The 19150-nt window shown below is 39.3% G+C and overlaps 1 protein-coding gene across 13 annotated transcripts in view; it reads left to right on the top strand.

Annotated features, from left to right (window-relative positions):
- Positions 1-19150, top strand: part of DUSP16 (dual specificity phosphatase 16) — a 71707-nt gene that overhangs the window by 11074 nt on the left and 41483 nt on the right. The gene's annotated exons all lie outside the window — the stretch shown is intronic.

Raw genomic sequence — 19150 nt, 5'->3', positions numbered from 1 at the left:
TGACTGTGAACTGGACAATTTGGAAGTGAGTTCTAGGAGAGTGCTCTTTCTTTAGAAGTGGTGGATGCATGTATGTATGTGTGTGTACATTTGCTTTACATAAAGTCACATATGTATGTATATGTACATGTACAAACTGTGTCTATAAAACCTGTATATATATATATATACACACACACACACTCTGTCCAGAGCAGCTTATCTTTTATAAAGCTTTGAGTGATTCTTGATGTTTTATATAATGAGAAAAGCCATGAATTAGCTACTGAAGAGAAGCAGTCTTACAGACACGTCTTCCATAGCTATGTCATTGTATAACAAATCTAGAAGATCCAGATGCATGGTCTTCATGTAATGCTGAGTATGTAGCTTTAGTGGTTTTAGCTATCTGAAATTGGCAGATAAATTTTGCACCTTAGTTCATCTAATTGAATAGACTTTTCATTTCTGGTCATTACCTGGTCTTGAGAAGGAAATTGGCATGAAAACCTAATCCCTTCCTACTGAAAACTTGAAAGCATTTCTTTGATGTCATACTTATTTGCTAAAATGAAAAAAAAATCTGGCTAGTAATGCTTATTTATTTTCTACCGGTCTTATTTCTTTTCTTTTTTTTCCTCATTTTAGTAATTTAAATGGTACCAGCGTTTTCACATGGAGCTCTCATTTTCCTCACTTGTTTTCTTATGTCATCTCAGCCAGCTGCTTGGGAAGAGGTGTTGATTTCACCTAGAACTCATTTCAGTGTTTCCATTCCTCTTCAGGTGGTGGTTCTGACTTTTTAATGATAACACTGTATTTTTTTTATACTTTGTCTCAACTTGTGTGTTTGGTTGTTGTTGTTGTTTTGAGTGCATTTTACATTTACTTTGAGTATAGTGGTAACAGAATCATCTTTATGAGTTTGTGTCTAAACTGACAAGATTCTGTGGGCCAGAGCTCCTCTTGATGTATGGCTGCTTGCATTGCTATATTGCAAGGGTAAGCACGTGCTGTCTCTAATCTTGTTTGTGGTAATGTTTTGTCAGCCAAGGACTTCTGTTATTCAGAGAAGTGACTTTAAAAAAAAGAAAAAATTCAGACCATGAAGGCTGAGTTTTACTGACAAGCAGCAAACTTACATAGGTTTGTACAAACAGGCTATCTGTAGTAGCCTTCTGCTGTCACATCTGTGCAGCCTGGTGCAAAGCTCTAGAATTAATATAAAAAGTGCTTAATTTCCAGTAACTTCATCCAGTGTCATTTTTATCAGCATAGATTTCAATTTACCCCTTTTTTCCCTCTTTGCTACTGCTCTTAATTCCTTCTGTCTTCTCAGTGGTGAGAAATGGGTGTGTGTGTAAATGTATAGTTGTATTATGTTTTTCCTATAATTCCAAGTCTTTGGAACTTTTTGCTATAGACATCTACAAAATAGACTTTCTAGTAAGTCTACATAAGGTTCCTTTAAACAGTTGAGCTGGCATGCTCCAAGATACATGGGTAAATTTAATGGTGGTTTAAGGTAAGATGGAGAAAGGTGATTGTGTGTCTTCCTCCATTTCTTACTCTATGCTGATTTATGCCTATCTTGAGGTTATCCATGTATTCTATGTGGCTGCTTTATAATCAATTGTCCTAATACTGAACGTCACTGACTTTATTACTATGATTAATCTAATATTTATTAATGGAGAAATTAAATATGTTTCTACAAACATTTCATACCTATTCTGATATAGTTCACTTGAATAAGAATTATATATTTCTGTTATCTGCTCAGCCATTACATTTTTTAATTTCCTCATAAATCTTAGGGACATGGTGACTTACTGTTAATTAATCATTTTTATCTTCTCTTCATTAGACATGTCCGCCCTGGCAGTAGATAATCTTAGTCTATCTCAAACTTATCTCTTGCCGGCATCCTGTGTGGGAAGGAATCTTACAAAGAAATCTACTTTTGCCTTTTCAGCAATTACTGTCAGCAATTATTATCATCTAGTGTTAGTATTGAATTTGAATGCATCCTTACATTTTGTGCACCACCTCTTTAAGATTGTTATTATTATTTTGGTACATTTCCCAATTTGATACTCTTTGTTTTCCTAAAGACTTTTATTTATTTATTTTTAATCTGTTGGCACTTCCTCTATTTTCTGTTTCTTTACAATTCACTTTTTTTCTGGGATATGCTTATTTGGCCTGTGTAACATCGTGAAAATGTTACCATTTGGGCATAATGACTCTTTCTTGGTTTCCCGTGCCCTTTCCTTGTGAAGTGGTTGGTATAACTTCTGTAACTTTGGACTCAGCTGGGATCTGAACATGCAGCTTCTAATTTCCTCTCTTTTCTTGAATTAAGGATCTTGTGTGCTGACCATGTTTTAATCCCCGTTTCTGAAACTTAACAGCATAATACTTGTTTTGACAGGATTTCTTCCATGAATGTGGTGAACTCAGCTACATTATGGCCACTGTTGTTTAATGATGAAGTAACACAAATGATAAGCTGGCTTTCTGACTTAGTACTAAGATCGCTGGAGGATGAATAGAGGGAAAGCTTGGTTTCTTATTTCCAGGTGAAGAAAAAACAAGGAATCCAAAATGTCCCTTGGGACATCCTGTCATGGTTCAAAGCGTAAATCAAAATGTAGAATCCCTTGGTCAAATCAGATTCCTCTTGCATTTGATGTCGTGTTTCCCTTACTTCCATCTCTAAGCAGCATTAACTGGACTCTTCCCCCTTTTCCACATTAACTCTGTGATTCCTGTTTGGTTTCTGAGATTTTACTGTATTAAAAATGCCAGATTCTTAGTGATTTCTTCCTTCTTTCTTTTGTTCTTCTCCTTTCAACAGCCACATACAGGCTTATCGAGCCTTGTTAGATTTTATTTTCCCCTAGGAAATGATTCTTTGTTCTCATTCTTTTGTGGCAACTTATGTTTCCTCATATAGAGAGTGTTTCAGCTGACCTCAAACATTTTGTAATGTCAGTGCCATTTTGCCAGCTGGAGGAGTCAAGTAGTAATAATGCCCTCTCCACTCCTGTGTCAGCTGTCTTCCTTTCATATGGGGAGCGTAAGTCTCTTAAATTCCTTCCTGATAGGTTTCCATTTTGAAAATACACTGTCTGGAATGAGGTGGCGTCTGCCAGCATAAAATTGGTTTGAAACACTAAGCATGGGGAACTTGTTATCAAAATACTTGTTTCTTCTTCCTTTTTTTCTTTCTTTCTTTCTTTCTTTTTTTTTTTTTTTGCTAATGTCACTGTTATGTAATGAAGTGATTAAGGAGTGTTACTCTGTAAGTAGAGAAAAGACATCAAAGACTGCATCTTTCCTCTACAAAAATCAGTGCTGTCCTGAGACCCAGTTACTCAAAAACAAGTTGTAATGAAAATATACTAAAATCCTAGGCTTTAGCTTGGTTGTATCGAATACTTGGTAGAACTCCAGAGTGGTAAATAACTCAGTTATTTTTTATGGAGTACTAATCTTGTTTGCTTTGGCATCTAAAACTGAAGTCGCAGCTTATTTTTCCTAAATATACACTTTCTTTTAGAGTATCCCTTCTATGCAGTAATGGAGATATATATAACAGAGTCCAGGAGGCCAGTCACAGAGCAAGGATTCTGCTGTGTTTGGTGGTCCCAGAGGCAGGAAGGAGCGATATTAACATCTGCTTGATGTAACAAGCACCAATCAGTCATACCACCGATGCCACAGTCTGGATGGACTTTATGGCATAGTAGTAGATTTGAGGCAATATTTTGAAGGACTGTGAGTTCAGTGCACCTTCTTGTAGTCTTGTGCAGCCCAAGAAGGAAATAAAGAGGTGTTCATCTGGGTGAAGGGAGTGGTTTGGAGAATTACATCTGCTGTGGTGTTCTGAGTAGGTGTGAACAGCATAGTCAAGGCCAAAAGAAACTCCGCTGTGCTGTGAGCAAAGAGATTGCATGTCTAGGTGAGTGGTTTTCATCCATTTGTGTTGTGTAAATTCTCTTAACACTGATCAGAAAAAAATGAGCAGCAGGCAACTCTAGCTTTGATACCAAAGTGCGAGGAATCGCAAAGTCCAAGGAGTCACGAAGTACATTGATGGGAAAGGGGAATGCAAAAAGGGGAGCTTCCCAACTATAGCAGATTTTTTAGTTCCTTTAAGAGTGTACTTGAAATGATTTAAACACGTGGTGACTTCATTTGTAGGTGAAGCCGTAAACTAGTGACACGTTGTTCTAGACTGGCTATCTTGTTTTCTTTCTGATGCCTTTTTTATTACAGTGTGCAGTGATTGAAGTCCGCAAGAAAGTGCAGTAACACTGTAAGTTGTCTGTCTCTTCGTTCACTTCTGTTAACAGCAAGAATTTATTTTTGTTAATAGCTGCCAACAAGTGGCGTGCACAAAATAACATCTTCAAAGTAAGTCTTAAGCAAACAAACAAAACCACCTTTCTTCTGTAACTTCTGGTGCTAATTCCTGTCTTTCTTCTTTTTCCTTTGAGACTGATACAAGTAGTGTCCATTTCCTTAATGTGTGATTAGGTTTGCTGTGGAGGTTTTAACAGATCTAAATTCTGAGATAGTAATGTAACATGAGATGAGGTGTCAAAGTGATGGACTTTCAAGTGGTGGTTCCTGACATTCCCCAAAACATAGTCCGTGTAAACTTATTTCTCCTTCAGGAGGGCAAATTCCTTTCACTGCTGTTATCAGTGTGTTCTTTATGAACTTTCTGAAACAGCGCACACGTGTTAAGCAGCACCTTGCTTTCAGAACTTTAAAGGTGTTTTTTGGAAAACAGAATTGACAAGTTTTCTGATCTAATTTTCAGATCTGATATTATCTTTAAAAGGCCCGTCAGTTGCTAGTATGTAATTATGGGTTTTAACTGAGATGTTTGTATATCATACCATAGATTCACGTATCTCTTAGTGTGGCCATCAACCACAAAGGATTTAGCTATGTATATAGTTTTATAGAGGATTAAGTAACTCACCTCTGGATTCATAAATAAATAAAAGCAAAATTGTGATGGTAATACAAATAAGGTGGCAAAATTACCAGACCTCCCAGGAGGCTTAACTTCTTTATGGCTTAAATGAAACTTATGAAACACAAAAGATGGCTCAGAGTTGCTCTTTTCCATCATAATTGTTCAACTTTTGGGTGTCCTTCCTTACCGTGAGACAGTTGGAAGATGTCTGTTTATGTAAATGTGATGGAAATGTTACCCCTAGGGTCTTTGCATGCATGTTGCTCTCTTTGTAAAGTTCTCAGTGCTTCTGCCATGGTGGTGCTACGCACAGTCCCTGCTTGAGGCTCCAGCAGTCTGCAGCTGGATTTTGCAAGTTTGTCTGTCTGAAGCTATAATGATCTAGTATAATAATCTCATTGCTGGGTTCAGACATGGAAGTTGCTTTTAAGGGAAGCTTTCTCATGGATAAATCTGAATGCATTTAAATGTCTGAAAAGAGGAAGGGATGGGAGGGAATATGCTGGGAATTGCCTGTAGCCTTGCTTGATAGAAGGGAGCCTGTGGCAGACCCTATCAGTATTTGATTGCACCTTAAAAACATTAGTAGAAGGTACCCATAGTGAGATTTTTAGCTAGCCTGTTGATCTTATATTCCCCACCCCTTAAAGAAAAGAAATGTGTGTGTGTATGTGTATATGTGTGTGTATATATATATATATATATATACACACATATATATATATATAAATTTCTACTTTATCATCAAAATAGAAATGTACTAAAAGTCTTACCTGGACTATTGGTGGTGGCTTGTCCAGAGGCACTGCTTGAAGTGTTGTGGGTATGACCTACAGCAGAAGGTACAAAATGCAGGGAATAAGAGGGTGATTTGCTTGCCTCTCTGTCTTTGAGTGGGGATGGCACAAGTGTTTTTTTTTTTTTTTTTTTTGAGATCTTCTGGGAGCTCACAAGCTTTGTCTGTTCACTCCTTTTGGAATAATGCCTCAAACACCTTTAGCTAGCTTGTGCAGGGGAGGATTGTGCTTTCCTGTGATTACAAGCTCAAGTGCTGGTAGTAGTGGTGTTGTCCACATGTAAGCAGAAAGGGAAGTGGCAGTTCCAGGGTAGCTCTACCTATTAAACTGCTGTCTGCAGTGGGACAGTTAAATAATTACTTCTGTTTGAGTGAGTGCTGCCCCTAGGGACGTGGCTATGTAACCTACAACGTGTGGTATAGGAACAAGGAAGCTGCACGTGAGGATTGCATGAGCAGTCTTCATGCTAGAGCTTTCTCATTCCAGAGATCTTTACTCTACGGACTCTTGCTAGACTGAGTTCTTAACCTAAGATTTTATCTTAAACACACAAACAACTGAGGGTCAGAGTGCTCTTTGAGCTGTGCCACAGGGTTTTGGATCATCAGAAGCAGGCAGCAGGCTCAGGCTATTTGTACCAACAGAGCAGTGATTCTCTGTGTGGACAGGTCTCCTTCTCACAAAATTACAGAATTACAGAAACGTAGGGGTAGGAAAGGACCTCTGGAGATCGTATTGTCCATCAGTGTTCAACCTTTTGGCTTGCCTGGGCCATGCTAAGTGAAGAGAAATTGTCTTGTGCTGCATATAAAATATATACTATAGTTAATTTATATAAGTAACAAAGCCTCTCTTTAAAATATTTTTATTACAACATTATAAAGAAGAGAGCAAAAAACCGTAAAACTAGTGGCATATTTGACCTTGTTTTTGTCAAACTAATGCATCTGTGTGGTTCGGTGGAAGTGGTGAGTTCTCATGGTGTTCATCAGAGCTTTTCGAAGTTTTCCTGTTCTTCTTGCTTGAAAATAGTTGTTCACAAGTGTACGTATTATGAAAAAGTGAAGACTTACGGTTGTGAAGCGAGGGATATTTTTCTCTGGTAAGACAGGTCTTATAAAAGCCTAGTAAGGAGAAATGGTCATGTTTTTCTTTGAGTTGAATATCTGATTGCAGCTTGATACATTCATTTTGAAAATGTGCAGGTAGTATATTTGTCAACTGAAAACAGAGTTGCAAATGTATCAAAAAATTCATTTTTTTCCCAGTGATTTTGAAATCTATTCTCAAATTCCTTTATCAAAATTGACATAATGTTTCATTTGAAATGTTGTTATGATTTGAAACATAGCAGAGATAAGTTGATTTTTTTTTCACCTTGAAAGTGTGTGTTTAACTCATTCAAATGAGCAGTTAAATTATAAAATCTTTTTAGCATTTTAAGCTGACTTAGCCACCTTCCTTCAGAAAAGTAAAAGATGTACCCATAGTCAGCATCCATACTTTTAAGGTATTCCTGAAACTGGCGATGATTCAATCCTCTGGACTTTATGAAATCACAGCTTTTATTATGATTTGCATGGCATTATCCATTTTTTAAGCTTTTGTGCACAAATTTTCTTGATGTATGATGCAGCAGTATTTCATCAAATGTGAGTTGCTGGGGCAATTAAATAGTCTTCTATTAACTTTCTAAGTCCCTCTTTTTTAACGGCGCTGGGGTGGCATTGGTAGCTATCCCAGATTTGTTGACAAAGGTTGAAGAAATTGCTTTAAGGTAGTTTTTACCGCTTCATACAAATATTAAGCTCTTTTAATGGCATGAAATAAACCATTTCTTCAGTGGCATTATGTTTGTTATCAGTATCTCTAATAGAAATGGCAAGCTGAGCCATATCTGTAGCATCAGTACTTTCATGTGTCACACAAGCATAAAATTTGAAATTAGCAGCTTTACTCTCAAAATTTCCTATGACAGATTTTCCTGTGTTTTTTTTTTTTTGTTTGTTTGTTTTTGTTTTGTTTTCTCTGCTTGTTTTTAATTTGCCTGGCTATAATTTGATGACACAAACTGATTTTTTAAAAAATCTTTTTTCCTAGTCAAATTATACCTGACATGCATTTCATTGCTTAATAAACTCACCATCAGCAAATGGTTCTGGTATTTTGCAGTCAGTTTTGGTACCACATAAATAGCTTTTATAATAGAGTCCAGGTTTCAGTTTGATAGAGTCTGTGTGGCGGGCCTGAGTGGCAGAGTCAGCACAGCACCATGCTCTCCCCTTGTCATGGTTTCAGCTCAGACTGTGCCATTTGCACACCGATGTTCCGTTGTTGCTGAGTGGTGGGTGTGCACCTGGGGCTGGACTGGGCTACTTGGGAGAGCAGAGTCACTGCCATGATGGTGTGGGGCAGGGGTGGCCGCTGGACAGGCTTAGCTGGATTGCGTGTGGCTAATCTAGTCCAACCCCCTGCTAAAGCAGGTTCCCTACAGTAGGTTCCACAGGAAAGTGTTCAAGGAGGGTTTTGAAGATCTCCAAGAGGAGAGTCCATTACCAGTCTAGGTAGCTTGTTCCAGTGTTCTGTCACCTTCGTAGCAAAGTAGGTTTTTTTTTTTTTTTTTCATGTTCATATGGAATTTTGTGTTCCAGTTTATGCCCCTTATTCATGTGGTTGGACATCACTGAAAAGGGACTGGCCCCCCACTCCACACCCACCCTTTAGATATTTATAGGCATTGATAAGATCCCTCCTCAGTCTTCTGCAAGCTGAATAGACCAAGGTCTCACACCATTTCCTCGTAAGGGAGATGCTCCAGGCCCCTAATCAACTTTGTTGTGCGTTGCTGGACTTTATGTAATCTTTTGTCTTTCTTGAACTGGGGAGCACCAGAACTGGATAAAGTACTCCAGATGTGGCCTCACCAGGCCAGAGTACAGGGGGAAGAATCAACTCCCTTTAATCTATTGTCTACACTCTTTTTTTTTTTATTGTGCCCCAGAGTACGATTGGCCTTCTTGACCACAAGGACACATTGCTGACTCATGGTCAACCTGTTGTCCACCAGGAAACCCAGGTCCTTCTCCACAGAGCTCCTTTCCAGCAGATCAGCCCTTAACCTATGCATATGTTTGCAGTTATTCTTCCTCACGTAGGTAGGAGCCTTGTTGAATCTCTTCAGATTCCTCTCTGCCCAGCTGACCAGCCTGTCCAGATCTCACTGAATTGCAACACAGACTTTTGGTGCGTTAGCCACTCCTCCCAGTTTCCTGTCATCAGTGAACTTACTGAGGATGCACTCTGTCCCTTTATTCAGGTCAGTGATGAAGATGTTAAACAAGACTGGACCCAGTATCGACCTCTGGGTAACACCACTAGCCTCCGGCCTCCAACTAGACTTTGCACTACTGATCACAACCCTCTGAGGCTCTGCAAGTCATCCAGTTCTCATTCCGTCTCACTGTCCACTCATATATCCCATACTTCCTAAAGCTTACCTACAAGGGCATTAGAGGAGACAGTGTCAGAGGCCTTACTGAAGTCATGGTAGACAACATCCACTGCTTCCTGCTCATTCACCCAGCCATTCCTGACGTTATATGAGGCTACCAGATTGGTAAAGCATGACTTCCCTTTGGTAAATCCACGTTGACTACTCCTGATAACCTTATTTTCTTCCAGTTTTCTTGCAAATGACATCCAGAATAAGTTGTTCTATCACCTTCCCAGGGACAGAGGTGAGGATGACTGGCCTGTAGTTTCTCAGGTCCTTTTCCTTGCCCTTTTGAGGATTTGAGTAACATTGGCTTTCCTCGAGTCCAAAGGCACCTCTCCAATTCTCCATGATCTTTCATAGATGATAAAGAGTGTTTCAGCAATCATTTCTGCTAGTTCCCTCAGCACCTGTCAAGGCCCATGGATTTGTGTGTGCTGAGTTTGCCTAGATGATCTCTGGCCAGATCTCCTCAACCAAGGGGAAGTCTTCCTTTCCCCAGGCTCTCTCTCTTACCTCCAGGGTTTGGGATTCTTGAGGGATAGTCTTAGCAGTAAGCAGAGAAGGCATTCAGTACCTCTGCATTCTCAATCCTCCATTTTCAGGGTACACAATTCATTCAGAGGGCTCACATTTTCCCTAGTCTTCCTTTTGCTACTGATATACTTCAAGAAGCCCTTCTCATTGTCCTTGACCTCCCTTGCAAAGTCCAAGGGGGTGTTAGCCCTCCTCATTGTATCCCTGCATGCTCTGATAATGTTTTTATATTTCTCCCAAGTACTTGGCATGTTTAAAGCCAAAGCTTTATCAAAACCCAAGGACAGCTGTGAGTTTTCTAGATTAATATCTGGTGATCACATTCATCTTTTGGGGGCACTAGTGTCCATCTCTTCTCCTTCAGGGTACTTTTCACTCAACTCTGTATACAGGCTACCCCTGCCATCTGCAGCAATTGTTGTGTACTGATGGTAAGATTATCCTCTGTTTCTTATTCCTGTTCTACATGTCTGAGAAGAAATAATAATACAAGCTTAGGAGATCATCTGCTTTCTCTGGTGGCTGGTACTGAGATTACACATGGCAGCAGTTGCAAAACAAATCATTCTGGATGTGGCAGTGCAGCTTAAGATTCTCAGCCTAGTCCATCTTTATTAAGTGTGGAATGTGGAAGTGCCTAGGCTAGGTTAGGAAAGTCTGAAACTGTGCTACGTACAAAACCCTCCTTTCTATCTTGAACAGCACTAAGTTGTTGCTTTGGTTCAGAACTAGCTCATGAGTCTTGGTTTTAGGTATGTTTGCTCTGCATGACAGACTGTATGTCCCCACATTAAAGTATGCTCAATGCGTGTGGAACATATTGATAATTTAGCTGCCAAATACATTAAAAAAATAATAAAATATACCTGCATCTTCTTGCTATTTGACTAAAATTCAAGTGTATGATCATAGGCATCCCAAAAGGCATACCTTTGATGGCAGGTGTTCTGCTTTCCAAACCTATACGTTCTTTTCAGAAAGGTCTTTTGTAGTTATGCTTTCAGCAGAGTGCCAGAAAGCTGAACCTGGGCAAAACTATGCTTTAAGAGGATGGTGAGAAAATGATTAGGAAGATTGTTTTAGACCTGGATAAGCATTGTATTATGTACAGGAAAACTAAGCACTGCATTTTCTTTTAGATCTATGTCACGTTTTTTCTTTCTTTTGCCTGTTCTGTAGCAGTCTAAGATTAAATAAGTTTCATACACTCTTTAAAAATATTTGGATTTGTGCTTGAGTTTTCCCACCTTCCAGACTTTGGATGATTTGGTTTCAGAAGTGTGTACCTGAAGGTTTATTGCTCTGAAACTTGGATTGTGGCTGCAGAGGAAGAAGCATAAAGAGGAGGCAAGAGTGCTGCTACTTCCCCTCTTTCCTGGGGAGAGAGAGTATGCTCTGTAGCTGCGTTAAGCTCTTTTCCTGCACATTTTGACCCGTGCTATAATCCTGTCAGGGATTAAATTTTTTTCTGAGAGAGATTTCTCACCTATGTCTGCATATGAAAAACACTTTTTGCATTCAATGATAGGAAAAACTACATCATTGTAGGTGGCAGGGTTTCTTGCCAACATTTATTCACAATCAAAATAGAATGGGGGGAAAAAAAACAACAGATGAAAAATGGACAACAAACACATAAACTGTACGTATTGCTGTCATATCCATATAAAGGTAATTGTGTCTAATCTCACCTATAATCTTTGTCACTGATATCTTTATATTAAATCTTAGAACTGGAGGATAAAAAAATTGGTGTTGTGTTAAAAGAGTAAAGCTATTGCCTTCTCTTAGCATTGTAGAATGAAGCCTCTAGTTCTTTATTTTTACCATAATGCAGTACATCCTATTTGTAGCTGGAAATGTTCAAGTCTTTTCAGCAACCCCAAAAAAATGTTTTTAAGGAAACTGTCATTTTTATACAACTCCTTCTGTGCGTTGGGAGGAAGAGTGATTATTTGGTTTGTTTTTCAGAATGGAAACTTTTAACAAACAGAGGCTATGAGTTGTTTTTGTTGTTGTTGTTTTTACAGAGAGGGATTTCTTTTGCTTGGTTTAAGCTGGTCAGCTTAAACCAGTACTTTAGGATGATAAACCCTACTTGGACCTTGAAACAAAAGTTGTGAATATAAAAGTAAACACAGGCCAATTTTTTGTAAATAATAGACTTTGATAACTCAGAGAAAGGTTTCCTTAGGAGGACTGTAGTAACATAGTTAGCCCCTGTATGGTAGAGGGGTGGGTAACTTTCCAAATAGCAAAGGATTAGTAGGAATCAAGATGTGGCAAATATGTATGCTACAAATCTAGTAATTCTGTGATGAATGCATGATTTTCTTGTTTTGGTGTTCTGTCTTCTATTGTATATTTTCAGTGGTGTGACTTCAACCAGACTGTTTCCACGAGGAATATGATTCATTGGGTAGTTTATGACATACCTCACAGTGTACTTTGAACTTGTTTTCCTGTTTGTGAAGAGGGACAAGCTGGATGTGGAGACGTTTTGGCCGTCTTGGCTTCTGTTCCTGTGTCACAGTTTGGTTCTGTTTCACATCTCTGTGTGAGAGAAAGGGCTTGCACTTTCTAGATGTTATTCCCTTCCTCTCCTTTCTTCATATTAGCTAGTCATGTAAAAGATGTTCCCTCTCCAAGTGAGACCTGTCTCTCCTGTGTCCTTGGGCAGCTCCAGATGCAACAGTGATAGTGGGAATTGGTTGGATGCAACTCTTGTGAACCAAGTCCAGGCATTTTGTATCACAGAATAGCTGGAATTTAATGTGCTGTGAGATAACACACCTTTTCCTGACACAGAATAGGATGTTTTCCTAAACATGTTGAAGAAATTCATGTGATAGTGTTGTTCCATAAAAGCCTGTGTAGTATAGAACATGGTGATGTAATGGTTTATTTACTTGGTTTTGTTTTGTTTTTAAATCTCTGTACTAGATGGGAAACACAGCATCATGAAGAAGAATACGTGAATCAGGGCTAATACTGCATCTGTGGTAGTGTAGCCCCAGGAGGAATGCAACCTTTTTGCTTCTTCTTCAGCTATGTTTGCAAGGGAGAGTTTCCTTGATTGGCTACAGCAGTGGGAAGGAAGCAGATTAACTGTAGTAAGGATGTATATAATGTTAAATATACATGATCAGTGATGGCTATAAACATGAGTTAAACTGAGAATTACGATGAGCTGATAATGAGCTTGCAGATAGCTATTTTTCAAATGATTTTAATTGATTTGTTAATTCAGTCTGGTGTCATATTTACGATGGCCTTCACCTAGTCCCACTTGAGGATTTTCTGTGCCCCCCTTCTTAGAGAGCAGCTACACAAAACGTTGAAAGAGACTGTCTGAGAGAAGGAAGGGAGTGATAGGGTGAACCTGAGAGTGGGTCTCCTACTGGCAGGTGAGAAGTCTTCTGTGGTATCTCGAAGTCTGTCCGTGTGTGCTTGCTTGGCAGTGTTGCCTGCTGGGGCTTCCCTCTGTGCCTGGGGCAAGAGTGAGAGGGACAAACAGCTACTTTCAAAACCTCTCCTTTATCTCTTTCAGCTTAATTTAGCCATTCAAGTAAAGCAAGTAGTGATGGTAGTTCAGACAGCTGCTTGGCGTGGGCTTTGTTAAAAATGCTTGCAAAAGCTTATAGCTGAGTGATAGGCTCATTTTAAGTTTTGTAGCTTTACGAACTTAAAATGTTTTTATGCCTCTTAAGCTGCCAATTTTGGTAACGTACTTAAAAACCCTGTGGCAAGCTTTCTGTCAGAAATAATAATGAAAACACATCTTACTCTTAACACCTGAAATTGTGTAGACAGATTAGCTTCTGTATGTGAGTGTGCTTTTTTGGAAGGGGATGATTGCGTAGGAGGCATTTCTGTAGAAGTCCCAATTCAGTGGGGTGCATCCTCAAAAGTTAATTGAATTTGAGTATGGTAACCTTTAGGGTTTTGTTGGATCAAGTAAGAATGGGGAAAGATATGTTGAATTAGTTGAAAGCACCAGTTTCGCAGACTTGTTAATGTGCAGATCTGGTTTGGATGATGTCTAATAAGGATATAGCCTAGAATGACAACCTGGATGTGGCTACACTTTCTTAAACCTTTAGTTGGTAAAGTTTTTTGTTCGTTTGTTTTGTTGTAAAGAAAGAACAAAAATAAAACCAACCTCCCGCAGAAAGCAAAACTGCAGTATTTAATGGAAAGACAGTATTATTCATTTGAAACTAGAGTGGCATGCCTGAGTCAGTGAAGTATGAGCTAAGAATCTGGCAGAAGCCTTTAGCACAAAGGAAGGCTGAAAGTCTCTCAGGAAGCCTGTACGCTGCTAAATGTGGCACGTTTGAACATGAGACTGACATCATTGTGAGTTCATAGTAGTGAAAGAACAAAGTATCAGCCACAAATTAGACTGACCTAATTTTTAAGTCACTTCTAAAAGCTTAATAACACAGTATGTTGCTTGTGCAAGCTGTTTATTTCTAGCTCTGTCTCTTGCTACTTAATTTAAACTATAAGTTTGCCCTCTAAAATGTCAAAGGAGTTGTTCAGGAAGGTGTTTGTGTTTGAGGGGTTCTCCAGTCTTCCTTCCTTGGCTCTTTTTCCACCCTGACCTCAGCCTTCAAATAAAGGAAGTGATTAAGGACCACCCATCGTATACCTTTATCCTTTAGGATCAGTTTCCTGGAGGTACAAGCTTAGGATTGCATACCAAAAACTCACTCAGTCATATGGGCTGCTCGTGTGCAAGTTTCTTAGTGCAACTCTGTCTGAAAATTGTCAGAACACTTGCTGTAAGTATCAACAGGAATGTATTTATGGTCAATAAGGTGTTAAAAAAAAGTGATCATTATTACTTATTGGTGAATCCATGATCACTAAAAAGTAACTGGTGCTTCTTCCATTGCTGAATACCTAATAAAAGGCTCGTGCATTTAAGAGGTGATATTTTTCCTTCTAAGTGTTCATTAGATACAATACACTACTTCAGTTGCTGCAGAAGTACATTGAACCCTCTTAGCTTGGGACTCTTGGCAAAAGTCAGTTCTTTGCTGGTTACTACTTGAAGGACTTTATAAAACAGAGCACTTTTAGAAATTCTGGATAAGTATAAAATGTTGTTTATGTGTTTGTATGGAACTGTATGTGCACGTAAGCATATTTCAAACAGTACAATACAAATACAACTTCAGTGAATAATTTTTGTTTTTTTCTGCTTTTCAAAATGCTGTAGGAGGCCAAGCAAGACTGCTACAGCACATTTCTTGATGAAGACATAAATCAGATGATAGCAACAGAGTTTATTTGCCTTCTTCGGTATTGAAAGCATTTGCGATCTTCAATTTTAAAATCCTGGTCCCTCTTAATTCTGATTTCTTATTCACATTTTGTCTGAAGTTTGTAAAGGGGATTAATGTGTTTGGTGCTGGTACCACTTTTCTCCCACTTCTTAAAAGGTGTAGTATTTATAAAGGTGTAGGAGCTGCGGCTCAGGAATGTAAGTCACCTTTTGCTTTCTCCTTTTGCTGTAAAGATCAGTATGGCTTCCTTTTTCGGTCATGCAGTTACTGTGCAAGAAGTGTGGCCTTGGCACCGCTGCAGGCCTTGTTACGGCATGACTCAAATTCACAAAAATGCTTAGGATCCCTTGGGAATGAACTACCAGAAGGCATGATGTGCAAGATGACCCAGTGAGCTGCCATCAATTGCGCTTTTGCTCTTGAACTGGGCTGCTTCATCCTATATTATGTTGCCAGTGTGTGCTATCAGAATTGCACCGTGGCAATCAGCTTGGTTCCCGATCCATGTCTAGTTTGTTTTCTGCCCTTCACCCACAGTTCTGTGTTACTCCTTGTCTGGCTTCACGCTTTCCTGCTCCACACAGCCTGTGGGTGCTGAGAAGGCCTCACTGCTGGCAAGGACTCACAGCTGGAAACTGTTCTGCCATGCTGGCTGTGAGCTGTCATCCTATGCCACATACCTCTGGAGTCCCTCTCAGGGAGAAACCTGGTTAAGATGATCTGCTTTACTGCATAGGGCTGAGCTCACATATGTGTTTAGATGTTTTGTGGGGCCCAGCATCCTTGCCAGTGGCTGCCCCTTGGGAGCCACAATCGCGTGACTGCTGTGGTACATCTCGTAGGGTTCTTTTCTGTGTTTTTATCACTGTATAGCAAGCGTGGTGTCAAATATTAATTTGAGCTTGCAGTGATTTTTGGTGTGAATTTGAGAATAATTTTAACACTGACTAGGTAAGCTTTGTAAACTGGTAGATGATTCTCTATAGCGCTAACAGGACATGCAGGCATTTTCAGGCACAAGCGGGAAGAGACCAAGTATTAATGTTGACAGTTTAAAAATAAAAAAATAAAACAAATTCCTTCCAAACTTTCTCATGCCCCGATGTGAACGGGTTGAATGCGCATGTTGCCTTCCGGGAGAACTGGTGTCATTTCCTCAAATGGGTGAAAGGCCATTGCGTTTTAACCCGTGGCTTACCATAAAAGCAGTTTCCATGGCTCTTGTCCTTACAGGAGGTTGACTCACCATGAGCTTTAGTCACTTGGTTTTAAGGAAGTGTCATTAAAAAGTCTGTTGTAAGAAACTTGCCCCTGCCTTGCCCAGGAGCTATTCTGATTTGTTTCCCTAATATAATACTATCATTATCCTCTGCCTGTAATCTGTCCTGGTGCTTGTATGGAGGCTTCAGATCTATCTTCTCTTTTTGTTCTAGAGTGATCACTTAGCTGATCAGAATTGATTTTTTTTTTTATTTTATTTTCTCCTCATTTATTTACAGGTCTACCTTAGTTAATCACCTCTGTTGGAACATCTCCCCTTTAAAGCCTGTGCTAGATTAAAAAGCATTAAACTTGAAGGCTAACCGTTATCTGAAGGCTCGGAGGTCCTATCTTATCTTCTCTTACAGAAAGCTTTTTAAGGAAATAGCAAGAACTTTTAGAACTGCTAGGCTTGATGTTTATTTAGCACTACTCTTCAGAGCACTCATTCAAATATTTTTCTTAGCAGAGTACAACCTCACTGCTTATGTTGGTCTGTGTAGTTGCAGAGAATGCTGTCAGTGATTCAGGGCGTGCAGGTGGTGTAGGAGATGGAAACCTTGTTGTTATGAAAGTGGCTGCTGTAAACAAAGAGTAAGGAAACAGCGGAATCTCAACAACTTGAAGATTCAGAAAGCAGTTTAACCCTTTCAGGGGTTGAGTTTGTATCTTTGAATTGCCTGCTAAAATCCAACTGCCGTCAGAGACCAGCAGGTGTGGAATTTGCCAGCTTCCACAGCTAAATGGTGGATCCTGTGTGCAGGAACCAGATAGAGCTCATGGTGTGATTTGTAAGAATAGGTGACTGTCTTCCCAGCTTGAGTACAGTTTGTAAACTTTTGCTCACATAGCTTTGAGTTGGACCTGTTAAGACTATACAGAATAAAGCAGCTGAGTTTTAAAGCTTGCTAGCACTTGCTGAACAGGCTGACAGGTTTAATGCTAGATGTTTCATACAAGATTAAACCTTTAGGGAAGGAGAGGTACCGAGGTCCTTAGAAGGATGCTGTGGTGCTCGACTGCTCAGTCTCTCCTTGACTTTTGGCTATTTTTTGGAGTGCCACATCTCTAGCTGTGGGAGGAACACTCCTTGTGACTAAACTGGTTGGGTTTGTTCAGCTGCAGCTTAGGGAAGGCCCTGAGCAAGATAGGAAAAAAAAGCCTTCAACTTCTAATTCTGGAAAAGAAAAAAAGGTATTTAAATAAGGCCTGGAGGACCATACTTGTCAAAAGTAAGTCAAAAGGCAGGTAATTCACCCTAACGTAGATGTATATTTCTTTTCCTAAAGTCAGCAGAAAAAATCCTCATCTCTAAACGATGAAAGACTTCTTTTTAAACTCTCTCCTAAACACGAATAGCTAAAGTTTCCCCTTTAAACTTGGGTGGCTCATTCATATTTCATTCAATTGTAATACAGCAACCTCTCTTTCCCTCCCCCCTCTTACCACCAAGGCTAAGAAGGAGGAGGGGAGATATAAAATGTTTCTGAAAATTACAGGAAATGTCTGTTCCTTTAACAGCATTGCCAGGGAATTTCCAAATATGCTTAATGCTTATGGCTGAACTTGCAGCAGCTCCGTCTTCAATCATGAGTGGATTGTGTTCTAAAAATATGACACCTCATTCCAGTAAAATACATTGAAATGAAGTATATGCTTTTTTCTCATCTGCTGTTCAGAATTAATTCTGCCATGTGGTGAAATGAGGGATTTGGGGACTGCTTTAAATTCCTGATTTATTTTTTTTTTCTATTCAGTAAAGAGGGGGAAAGTATTTTATTATTGCTTGAGGTGGTAGTTAGCATGTAGGTCCCTCTCATGGTGTGTATCCCATGGAGCCAGAAGTTGGGCAGCAAGCTTCAGTTACTTGCTTGGAGGGCTCTGGCTCAGTGTTCTGCTGTATGCATTGGCAAAGTTTTTAGAGCAGGTACCTGAAGCACCTTGCTGTCCTCTTGTAGCTTCTTTCCCTGCAAGGTGATATTGGTTTAGAATCTATTCACCAGCTTTTCTAATACACTCTGCCCTGTGCAGCAGTGGCTCTGCACGGTTGTGATATCATTTGCTATGTTCTTGAAAGCCACTCCTGGGTTTCATAATATGGCAGTGCTTGGCAATAGTTTGTTAGTGTGGCTCATATTACAGTGATTAAATGAGGTTGTCATCTCTTGGTAGTAATGCTTTGAATCTTGCTTAGCTAGCCAGGAAACAGTTTGGAATTGGCACTAATGTGTTTATTTTTACTTCCTCATGTGAAGGTTGTAATTCAATTTGTTCACGTAGGAACAGCAAGTGCTTTTCATGGAGTTTGTCTGGCTATGACTACATGGAACAATTGATGACATCAGTGTTACCATTTTCCAGTGCTGGCTTTTTAGTGTGTGTGGAGGTGGCGTTAACTAATGGAGATGTTCTGTTTTGTTAGACTTTGTTCATTTAAAATACAGCTGTAATCAGACTGACAGCAATCTCACAAAATCTTGCTCAGTATGCAACAGCGGAATTTGCTCGAATTCATGCAAATACATCACCTATGAAGGCTGGTTACAGATTAGTTATCTATCAGAGATACGTCACTTTTTTTGCTAAGGCTACCATTGATTGTTTTTCTGTTTTTTTTTTTAATTATTATTATTTTATAAGTGTCTACACTTTTTAATGTTTGTAGAGATGCTTGCTTTGTTTTTTTCATTGTTTGTTTGTGTGTTTTAGAAAATAAGTAGAACAAAATTTATGATTTCAAATGTTTCCCTTTTAAATTAGTGCTAGCACTTAGAGATCTCACCTAGGTTTTTAA

Source organism: Gallus gallus, chromosome 1 (genome assembly GCF_016699485.2).
Source record: "Gallus gallus isolate bGalGal1 chromosome 1, bGalGal1.mat.broiler.GRCg7b, whole genome shotgun sequence".
Lineage (NCBI taxonomy): Eukaryota > Metazoa > Chordata > Aves > Galliformes > Phasianidae > Gallus > Gallus gallus.
Note: the sequence above shows the minus strand (reverse complement) of the source record. Positions and strands in the feature narration are given on the sequence as shown.